The sequence below is a fragment of the Oryx dammah genome, unplaced genomic scaffold (genome assembly GCF_014754425.2).
Source record: "Oryx dammah isolate SB20612 unplaced genomic scaffold, SCBI_Odam_1.1 HiC_scaffold_11163, whole genome shotgun sequence".
Classification (NCBI taxonomy): domain Eukaryota; kingdom Metazoa; phylum Chordata; class Mammalia; order Artiodactyla; family Bovidae; genus Oryx; species Oryx dammah.
The window spans coordinates 1,763,010-1,775,149 of NW_024080556.1; the positions used below are offsets into that span (position 1 = coordinate 1,763,010).

The 12,140-nt window shown below is 38.3% G+C and overlaps 1 protein-coding gene across 9 annotated transcripts in view; it reads left to right on the plus strand.

The window, feature by feature from the left end:
- The window catches only part of LOC120860696 (oxidation resistance protein 1), a 459,170-nt gene that overhangs the window by 369,787 nt on the left and 77,243 nt on the right, over positions 1-12,140 (plus strand). The window lies entirely within an intron of this gene.

Genomic DNA, 12,140 nt, shown 5'->3' on the forward strand with positions numbered 1-12,140 from the left:
TCTCTTCCTGCCCTGCTCTTCCTGCTTTTCTGCACCGGGACTCGACTTTACCGCGCCAACTGTTTCAAGGGTAGGAGCTCTGAAGTTTTTCCCTCCCACTAGGAGGTGAATATTGAATCAGTTATGACCCTCGTGTTTTCCTTCTCAGTGCCTCGTTAAGAACGCCTTGTCTCGCTTGGGTGTCGGCTGGGTCATTGTTTTTATTTGACATGTGTGAGAATTCACATCGACGCTTACTTGATACGACTTTGAAAAAGAACATGCGTAACGTACACAGGAACCCGGATTTTTGTATCATGTGTTTTGAAAGGCTGCGTGTTGTCTTGAGAGGGCAGAACGTAACAAACTTCTCAGTTGTCATTTTTACCGCCTGTTGTGTTTTCTTTCGTCATAGTGGAGTTGTACTATTCTTAAAACAAAAAAAAAATCAATCGTAATGACACGATACTGATATCCTACGAAATTTTCTAAAGACCTTGCTGAAGCGGTATTGGCGTCATGCATACGGTAACTTCTCCAATGTCGTTGGCTTCCTCAGACTTCTCATGGTCATATTTTATTCTTGTTACCTGTTCTGATACGCATTTTGGTGTTATGAGAGTAAGTTATATGAGCGTTAGAGTGTTTAGGAATTAAAGTACAGAGAAGATAAAATCTATCCACAGCCCCACATCCTACGATTTATTTTAAAGCAGTGAACCAGTGAGGACATCTGTTGATCTCTGTGTTTAAGTGTGTAGTTTAAGCTTTGAAGAAACTTGAATATTAAAATGTAATTTTTAGCATGGTCCCTTTTGTTAACTTTTCTTCACTTTACATAAAATCTTTTCTTCACAACTCCTGTTTGTGAAATTAGAAAAACGAAAGGTTGTGTACTTGGTTTCTGCTTTGAAGAACATTAATCAGATGCAGAATCCTCTTAAAGGTGGACCAGGGATGAGGACTGGAGCTTGTGTTTGAATAGAAGATTTGTTAGTGTGTGTAAGATCTCAGTTGACTTATTGAAAACAGTTGAAATGTGACCAGCCTCTAAGCAGGTGCAGAATATGTGGGGTAACTTTTAACCAGGAAAGGATATGGTGAATATTTTAATAAATGAGCCCAAACATATACATCTGATTTATTGATTCAGAAACATTTATTGAGCACACTGCTATTAATATATCAGACACTCTTTCAGAGTTGCAGCTTCAAAGTATTATACAAAGTCCTCTTCTGGTGAAGCTGGCTTGTGTACTCATGGCCCAGTCTTTAATATTCATGGTGCCTCCAAGTCTCTGATACAAGTAAGAGAAACCTTGTGATGTCACAGTTCTGGCCACAATCAGGTGGGTAGGTACTTCCTACCAGTAACTTGCTGAAAGAATTTGTGAAAATTACTTGCTCTTTGGGCCTATATTTTCTTATTTGTAAATGAGGTTGATTAGATGGGCTAAAAGGTTCTCAACTCTGGTGCTCTTTTTTTCTTTTGGAACAGGATGAGTGAACATGTTGGGAAGAAAAGCTACAAAGTAGCATTTGGGGTTAGAAATATTTTAAGTCTATACAGTTATGCCTACAGAGTTCTGAAGATAGTTCAAGAAATGAGTGTTCCAGCAATAATTTGATCACTCCCTCCTCTTGAATAAGTACAGCTTTCTAAATTAATTCCTTTGAGAGGCAACATGTATATATGCAGGTAAAAAGTAAATGGTTCTTCATTAATTTTTAGTTCAACCTTTGCTTAAAATGAGAGCTCTTTTTTTTGTTTTTTTTTTTTGGCTTTGGCTTTGGCTGTAGGGTTTTCCATGCATTTGTGTCCTTTGGAATGAGTATCTGTTAGTCTGTTTCAAGGATTTCCTCTACTCTTTTTGCTTGTGACTACCATTATTTTAGATTTTTATAACAGCTGCTTAAGTTCTCTGTTGTTCATTACTCTTCCTTCAGTTCTTTAAAGTATCCTGTGTGTTGTAGCAGTATATCTTGTGCAGACACTTCCACACTTGTAGATTGGCTGTATTCCAGGACTCCATTTGTTGTTAGTGACCTTATCCGTCACCATTTCATGTTCAGTAATGATGATGGTAAAATAGTTTTACCATTGAAGGATGGGCCTAATAGAACTTTGGTCATCTGTTTCTGATTTTACTCTTCTGTAAACAGACCACTTACCTGACTGTTAACTGTTACTAATGTCTCTATCCTCTCCAAGGTGTCTGCTTTTGGTCTTATAGTTTATCGTGTTTGCTGACTCCAACACTATAGTCCCTTCTATGGAAAACCATGATTGGGACTTAGACACATTAAGGAGCTTATCACACCATTGCTCTAGTTAATAACAATTACAAAGAAAACACCATATGACCCCATTTTTGTTCCTGCTAAACAAGTAAATTGGACTTTCCTGGTGGCTTAGTGGTAAAGAATCTGCTTGCAGTGCAGGAGCTGCAGGAAACACATGGGTTTGATCCCTGCATCGGGAAGATCTCCTGGAGGAGGGCATGGCAACCCACTCCAGTATTCTTGCCTGGAGGATCCCCGTGGACAAAGGAGCCTGGCAAGCTGCAGGCTATAGGATTGCAAAGAGTCGAACACTGCTGAAGTGACTTAGCATGTATGCAAGCAAAGAGTAAATTATTTTATGATTCAAAAAAATTTTTTAGGCCTTGAGCATAGCTCGTGTTTGGAGGCATCACTATAGTCAGTTTACTAGATCACGTAGTTATAAGTATGTAAAAAAAATTTTTTTTAGTATTTAGTTGTTGTTGTTCAGTTGCTCAGTCGTCTCCAACTCTGACTCTGCAGACTGCAGCACGCCAGGCTTCCCTGTCCTTTACTGTCTGTCACCTGGAGTTGGCTCACACTCATGTCCATTGAGTTGGTGATGCTATCTAACCATCTCATCCTCTGTCACCCCCTTCTTCTGCCCTCAATCTTTCCCAGCATCAGAGTCTTTTCCAGTGAGTCACCTCTTTGCATTAGGTGGCCAAAGTATTGGACCTTCAGCTTCAGCATCAATCCTTCCAATGAATATTCAGGGAATCTGGTTTCGAAAGTCTATGGAATTTGATTATAGAACTTTCACAGGATTGGGGAAACAGAGACTTTTGGAGGGCACAAATAAAACCTTATGTGCACCAGAACCCAAGAGAAAAAAGCAGTGACCCCACAAGAGACTGAGCCAGACTTGCCTGTGACTGGGAGTCTGGCTGAGGCGTGGGTTGACGGTGGCCTGCCTTGGGGTCAGGGGCACTGACAGCACCAGTCTTGGGAGGCATGGTGTGCTGGCATAAGTCCTCTTGGAGGAGGTCACCATTACCCCTGCTATAGAGCCTGCAGCCTACCATAGAGTTTGCAAACTCTTAAGATTGGGTCGCCTCAGGCCAAACTGCTGGGAGGGAGCACAGCCCCACACATCAGCAGAAAATTAAATATTTAATAAGCATGGCCCTGCCCACCAGAGCAAGACCCAGTTTTCCCCACAGCCAGTGCCTCCTATCAGGAAGCTCACACAAGCTTCTTATCCTTATCCATCAGAGGGCAGACAGAAAGAAAAGCACAGTCACAGAAAACTAACCAAAATGATCACAGGGATCACAGCCTTGTGTAACTCACTGAACTATGAGCCATGCTGTGTAGGGCCACCCAAGACAGACAGGTCATGGTGAAGAGTTCTGACAAAACGTGGTACACTGGAGAAGGGAATGACAAACCACTTCAGCATTCTTGTCTTGAGAACCCCCTGAACAGTGGGGCTCTAAATATAAATATTAGAGTTCCAACTTAATTGTAATACAGTTTTTATCATAAAATTTCCTGTTATGGCAACTCTATTTCCCACTTGGTGACAGGGTACTTTAAATATGTACATCTGAACTCATATTTAAAGCTTCTTTTCATTTACTTTTGTCATTTATTAATAAAACAATATCTTTTGGGAAAATGACAACAATTAGACCAGCTAAGAACACTTTATGTGGGGCAGCTGCTAGCAAATATTTTTGCTTTATCCTAATAACAACTTGCTGAGGGTAAGTACTATTATTAACCCATTTTCCTGATTAAGAAACTTGGCAAGGCAAAGAAATGAGAGAGACAAGAAAAAAGCATGAGAAGAATGCAAGATTCTTTCATTTGGTGTTAAAGTTAAAACAATTTAGGTAAAGGATAAGATGGATTGTCACTGAAATTTCTTTAGAGTCAGAAAAATATTAAATGATTGAGCTGAAAATACAAACTCCAAGGAAGGTATAAAAAAAACTTTGATACATTTTGGGTTGGAAATTGAGATGCAGATTGTCTGAAAGAGTTAGATAATAGTTTAGCTTGAACCCAGGAAAGACCAAGTCCCTGTAAAGGATTTGTAGTACCAATTGTTAGAAAGTGGAGTCGCTCAGTTGTATCCGACTCTTTGGAACCCCATGGACTGTAGCCTACCAGGCTCCTCTGTCTATGGGGTTTTCCAGGCAAGACTGCTGGAGTAGGCTGCCATTTCTTCTCCAGGGGTTCTTCCCAACCCAGGGATCGAACCCAGGTCTTCTGCATTGCAGACAGGCACTTTACCATCTGAACCACCAAGGAAGCCCAATTGTTAGGTGAAGGTGAAGTCGCTCAGTTGTGTCCAGACTCTTTGCGACCCCGTGGACTGTAACCTACTAGGCTTCTCCGTCCATGGGATTCTCCAGGCAAGAATACTGGAGTGGATTGCCATTTCCTTCTCCAGGGGATCTTCCCGACCCAAGGATCGAACCCGGGTCTCCCGCATTGGAGGCAGACGCTTTAACCTCTGAGCCACCAGGGAAGTTCAGTTGTTAGGGTAACTGTTAATTAAGAGTACTGGTCAGTCATAAAAGAGGATAATCCTAGATGTCTGCAGTCTTAGTCTCATTTCCTAAGGTGGGAGGTGGGGAAACAATCTTTTCTAGATAAACAGCCTCAGTCTGCTCTGATAGTAGCTCTGATGAAGTTTGAAGTCATAACAGTGTTGTTCCCGATTCCATTGGTTCTCATGAGTAAAGTTGATTTGCCCATTTTAGAATTGCTGCTCATCTCACAGGATGGCTGAATTTAAGACTTATCTGTGTTTTTGGACAGAACTGCCTGTGAGTATTTCAGGCTGCAATAAAGCAGTAAGTCTCAAACTTTAGTGTGGCTCAGCATCACCCAAAGGCTTGTTGAAAATGTTGGACCCCTCCTCTAGAGTTTCTGATTCAGTACTTCTGAGCCAGACCCCATAGTTTGCATTTCCAACAACAACTCAACTAATGCTGATGCTGCTAATTTGGGGACCACACTTTGAGAATCACTGCTTTTTTTAGTGGGTACGTTAAGATTTGTTCATGTTAAGGTCAGAAGTAAATATAGAAATGATGAAATTTGTTAAATACTTAGTATTTTGCTTTAAGCTTAGGAACAATTAATGTATTTGGTCTTTAAAATAGTTGTTACATTTCAGAGAATTAGGCCTATTAGAGTGCATGTAAATTAGTCTAAGAATTTAATTGAAAGTGAATACCAAAGAGAACTTTTCATTATATTTAAAACTTTATTGTAATGTATTTACTAGAGTTAAAAGAGTTCAGAAAGATTTTCTTGTTATAGAGGCAATTAAAGTGTTTACAATAAAATATAGTAGATTTATAAGTGCCTTTTAGTATAGATGAGAGAATTTAATTACTGTAGTTTATAAATGGGATTATTTAAGGATGTCTAGTTTGTTTTCTGATTTAACTATTGAAAGCACCTTAGAAAGTATGTTAAAATTTACTAGTTTTGTAAATATAATACACTGACATAGTTGAAGACTTAAGGGAAAACTGGATTTTTATATTTGTACTTCAATAAATCAAAGATTAATTAAAAAGTAAAGTAATTGCAAATAATCTTCTGTGTGTAAAAACTCCTTAGATGGCCACCAGCAAACTTATATTGAGACACAATACATTTTGTTGAATGAATGAATGCATATTCATACAAAAAGGGGATATTTTAAGGTCAGATTAATGTATTAGGGAAAGGCCCAAAATTTGCCTTTGATTTCTGGCAATCAGTGAAAAAAGGGAAATATGATCAGCAATAAATCACAGTGTCACTGAGGTAAAGATAAACCTGTTGCTTAGGTAAAAGAAACATGACTTTTCCTGGTAGAATGAAGAGAAAAAAATCCTCATGTAACTCTTAACATAGCAAAAAATATCATCTTTATAGTAAATACAGATTCTAATTTCAAAAAGCTGTTTTTTTAACACCATTACTTAATGGAGTTCAGTGGTATAACAACAAAATGCAAGACTGTAAAGACAGTTCCATATAGGGCCAAAACGATTAATTTAGATTTGCAGTTATCTGATGGTTTGTCTTAACTGAGAGGTGGGTGCTAGATTCTAAATTTTGGTAAAACTAATGCTTTCTAACTATGAAGTCATACATAACAAAAATTAAAGTTTAAAAGCTACCTCTAATCCAATATCTAGTGATACTATTAATTTTAGGGTAGATGTTATTGTTCGGATCTATTTTATGTATGTGTGTGTGTTAGTTGCTCAGTCATGACTGACTCTTTGTGACCCCATGGACTGTAGCCTACCACGCTCCTCTGTCCATGGAATTCTCTAGGCAAGAATACTAGAGTGGGTTGCTATTTCCTTCTCCAGTTTTATGTATATTTACGTATAAAATGATGAATGGATGACTAGAAGGAAAGAGTGACTAAAAGATAATATTTGTTTGCCTTAAGAAAGTATTTCCTAAATAGTGTGTCTAAAGTTAAGCAGAATTCGCAAAAATATTAAGTGGTTGGTATTATTACATTCTTGTTTCAGTTTTAGGTGGGGTTTGTTTAACCCTTAGGTTATTTGAACGGTTCATCTCCCGTATTTCTTCTCTCCACTTCCTGGTATTTATTACATTATGTTTGCAATTTTTCCCACTACATAATTGTTCAGTACACCCTGTTAGATCCTTCGATCATTCCTAGAGTTTTTATTTTGATACACTTGGTACAATCTCATTCTTGTGTCTTAAGCAAGCTAGACTGTTTTCTTTTTCCCCTAGTTGGTGATTTGCTTCTTATGTATGAATTCTTGAAGAAATTTTCTTTTCCAAGCACTATAATTTAACCAGGAGCAGAAACAGGAATGACTAGATGTGCGTGCACAGGTATGTGTGTGTGTAATAGCCTTTTAGGAGTAGCCACTATATGAAACAGCCCTGGTCTTAAGATAGAAGGAAAAAAGAGCTAAGAAGTATAATGTTGGATCTTAACACTTCTGCCAAAAGGCTTATGGTTTCTATTCATGTCTGACATCAGTGGGATGGTACAGTATATTTTCTTTTCCTCCCCAGGGAGATAACAAAATATTTAGTAACAGTAGTAATGTATCACAGTGACTATTAAACAATTAAGTTTGACAGACGTTTGAAGATGCTAGTGTTACTGTCATGAGTGGGAGTTGTAAAGAAGCCTATTTCTTCTGTCAGTTACTCAGTCTGCAAGCTTGATCCTTTCAAAAGCTCTATTAACAGTGCTTCTCAAATTTATTGTGCATGCCAATGTGACTCAGTAGTTCTGGAGTGAAATCTGAGATTCTGTGTTCACAGGAAACTCCCGGGCGATGCCAGTGCTGCTGACCCTTAGAACATAATTTGAACTAGCAAGGCTCTATTAGCACTCTATATGGAAGTTCCCCAGTGGCTCAGCAGTAAAGAATCCACCTGCAGTGCAGGAGATGGGGGTTCAATTCCTGGGTTGGCAATATCCCTGGAGAAGGAAATGGCAACCCACTCCAGTATTCTTGCCTGAGAAGTCCCATGAACAGAGGAGCCTTGTGGGCTTCAGTCCATGGGGTCACAAAAGAATCAGATACAACTAAATAACAACAGTAGCATTCTGTATCATGAAACTTTTCACGTAAGAAGTGGGCCACACTCAAAAATTCCTTGACTAGGTAGAGGAAAGGAGCATTAACGGGGAACAGCAAATGTTTTAGAGACCAAGGGTCTTGAGATGTTACCAAATAAAGGAAAGGTGAGCATTAAGGACTTAGTTTGGTGCTTCATAAAGAGCAAATAAAATAAAATAGAAAAAGCTTCTCTGATTTTCTGCTTAGTTTGGTCTCCTTTACAGGTTTAGGGAACTGGGAAGACAGAAGCCATTGCAATACATTGTGGAATCTCTTGATGGAGTAAAGACAGTGAGACTAGACTCATTTCTAAAAGTTCAACTATGAAAAAAAGCAGAAAGGCTGATACCTAGAGCAGGATGGGTACAAAGTTGAAGAAAAACTGAGGGATTAAAAAAAATTTTTTTGTTTTGACTATGGATAAGGAGTCAGTAGCAAGTGAAAGGTTGAAAACATAGGCATAGTTTCCTATAGATAGTTTCTTATAGATGGAATCAGTTAATTAGAAAAGCAGTTCTCAGTGTATCTTTCTTAGTTTAGAAGATATTTTCAAAGTTTAAAATCTGTATTATCCTATGAAAATATTGACTCCCAGCTCAATATTTTTAAATCATCAAACTTTTTATCAGTGACTACAGCCAAAACTACAATATTCAGTTATATTAGGAGTCTTTTAGTATATTAAAATGAGACTTCATACAGGATTCATCATTGGTTTTTCAGGCTTGCTTTATTCTAGTTTGCCTTTCCCGTTCTATTACCAAAAATGATTTTTAATTTAAAGGTCTGATACTGCTTTGTCAATTCTCTGCTTAAAAATCTCTTTGGACTTCTCAGTCTGGTAATAATAGCAAGCTAGATAATTCAGACTGTCCTGCTAAGAACAATTTAAAAAACTGGACCAATCATTGAAAAGTCTGCAATTAATAAATCCTGGAGAGTTTGTGGAGAAAAGGGAACTCCTACACTATTGGTGGAAATGTAAATCGTTAACGGTCATTATGGAAAACAGTATGGAGATTCCTTAGAAAACTAAAAATAGAGTTACCTTATTATTCAGCAATCCCACTCCTAGTAATATATCCAGAGAAAAACATGGTTCCGAAGGATCCACGCACCCCATTGTTCATTGCAGCACTGTTTATGATAGCCAAAACATGGAAGCTACCGAAATCTCCATTGACAGATGAATGAATAAAGTTGTGGATATACACAGTGGAATACTACTCAGTCATAGAAGAGAATTAAATAATGCCATTTGCAGCCACAGGGATGGACCTAGAGATTATCATACCAAGTGTAGTAAGTCAGAGAAAACCAAATACTGTATGATATCACTTAAATGTGGAATCTAAAATATGGTACAACTGAACTAATTTACGAGACAGAAACAGATTCACAGACACAGAAAACTTACCAAAGGGAAAGGGGTGTGGGAAGGGACAAATTGTGAGTTTGGGATTAGCAGATGCAAACTATGATATATAAAATAGGTAAACAACAAGGTCCTACTGTATAGTCCAGGGAACCATATTCAATATTCTCTAATAAACCATAATGAAAAGAATATGTATATATATGTATAACTGAAAAACTTTGCTATATATGAGAAACTAACACAACATTGTAAATCACCTATGCTTCTATTATAAATAAATAGCTGGGCCAAAACAAATTTTATTGAGGATATCAGAAAACTGATTGATAGAACTAGATTAGGATCTGAGTGAGGACAGAGGCTGAAGGAAGAGCAGCTCCAATTTGGGATTCCTTTTTTCCCTAGGGGAGGTATTGATTCCAGAAGCAGCAGCTCAGAGATTAAAAGTTGCTGTTGCCAGCCTGTTGGTATAAGGGAACAGGGACACAGTACAAGACCTACCACAGTAGAGGAATGAACTACTCTCACTTAGGACCCCCCAAATGCTGTAGGAATAGAGGAAAACTCATAGGATGGTAACTTGGCTTTAAATCATCATTCCTATAACTGCATTAATAAGATTTGGTATTGCTAGTGTCCTCAAGCGTTTGGCAGAAGCAAGCATTAATCCTTTCTAGAGGATTTCAGCTTTCTGTGTGTCAAATTCTGTCTATAGACAATTTTTCATATTTAATTTACAGTACATAAAATATAATTAGGCACCTGGTAAGATATCAGAAACAACAAGAGAATAGAAATAGACTCACAGGAACCCTGTATCTTGCAGTTATCAGATTTAAAATAGCTGTGTTGAGAATTTTGAGCTGCTTGAGAGTTTTGTAGAGATTCAAACTAAAAAAGAAAAAGTGGATATTCCAGAATTGAAAATAATTTTCTAATTAGGACCTTTGTGGATGAATTTAATAGCAAATCGGCCACCGCAGAAGAAAGAATTAGTGAACTGAAAAATAGGTCAGAAGAAAATATCCAAAATAAAGGGGAGGGGGTGGAAAATAAAGGCAGGAATAAGTTTAATACAAGATATAATTAGAAGTTCTAATATGTGTATATTTGAGTCCCCAAAGGAAAGGAGAGAGAGAATGAAGGCAGAAGTATTATTTAAGAGAAGAATGACTGAAAATGCCAAGAATGATGAAATTCACAGATTAAAGCATCGCTACAAACCCAAGTGCGTGCATGCTAAGTTGCTTCAGTCGTATCTAGCTATATAGCCTACCAGGCTTCTCTGTCCATGGGATTCTTCAGGCAGGAATACTGGAGTGAGTTGCAGTTTCCTTCTCCAAAGCCCCAAGTGGAATCAATACAAATCTCACCAAAGATTAAAAAATTTTAAAGCATTTAGAACAAGTAGTCAGTGCTGTGAGAATAAGATTGACAGTTATTTCTCAACAGAAACAGTGGAAACTAAACAACAGAGAACACCTGCCAACTAAGAATCCATCCCCTGCAAAATTACCCAGAGTTGCAATAAGAATGGTAAATATGAGGGAAGAACCGAATGAACGTTGACTGTCTAGAAAAATAATGTCTTAGAGTGTTTTTGAATATATATATATATATGTAATTGAAATACACAGTAACAATTGCATATAAGTCTTGGTAGGATCACACAGTTTTTAACATCCTTACATTGACCAGAAGGAAGATAAAAGTACTAGTAAATATTAGACTGAAAATTAACAATTTAGGCTATAATCTACGGTATGACCACTAACATAATTGTTTAATGTGTTGTGTATGTGTTAGTCACTCAGTCCTGTCCCCCACTGTGACCCGATGGACTGCAGCCCACCAGGCTCCTCTGTCCATGGAATTCTCCAGGCAAGAATACTAGAGTGGGTTGCCATTTCCTTCCCCAGTGATATATATCAGTCCAGTTTAGTAGCTCAGTCATGTCCAACTCTTCGCAACCCCATGGACTGCAGCACACCAGGCTTCCCTGCCCATCACCAACTCCCAGAGCCTACTCAAACTCATGTCCATCAAGTCAGTGATGCCATCCAACAATCTCATCCTTCCTCCTGCCTTCAATCTTTCCCACTATCAGGATCTTTCCAATGAGTCAGTTCTTCTCATCATGAGGCCAGAGTGTTAGAGCTTCAGCTTCAGCATCAGTCCTTCCAATGAAAATTTAGGACTGATTTCCTTTAGGATTGACTGGCTGGATTCTCCTTGCAGTCCAAGGGACTCTCAAGAGTCTTCTCCAACACCACAGTTCAAAAGTTTCAACTCTTCGGCGCTCAGCTTTCTTTATGGTCCAACTCTCACGTCTGTACATGACTCCTGGAAAAACCATAGCTTTGACTAGACAGGCCTTTGTTGGTAAAGTAATGTCTGCTTTTTAATATGCTGTATAGGTAGGTCATAGCTTTTCTTCCAAGGAGCAAGCGTCTTTTAATTTCACAGCTGCAGTCACCATCTGCAGTGATTTTGGAGGCCCCCAAAATAAAGTCTCTCACTGTTTCCATTGTTTCCCCATCTATTTGCCATGAAGTGATGGGACCTGATGCCATGTTATATCCAGTAGCACATGTATATTCAACCCAAGTCCTGATTTATTCCTCACTTGCCACCCTTTCCCCTTTGGTAATGATAAGTATGTTTTCAATATCTATAAGTCTATTTCTGTTTTATAAATAAGTTCATTTGTATCATTTTTAAAAAACTAGGTTCCACATATTAGTGATATGACATTTGTCTTTTTCTGTCTGACTGCCATCACTTAGTATGATAATCTCTAGGTCAATCTATGTTGCTCAATGGGGATTTCCCTGCTGGCCCTTGTGGTTAAGACTCCTGGCTTCCACTGCAAGGGGGTATGG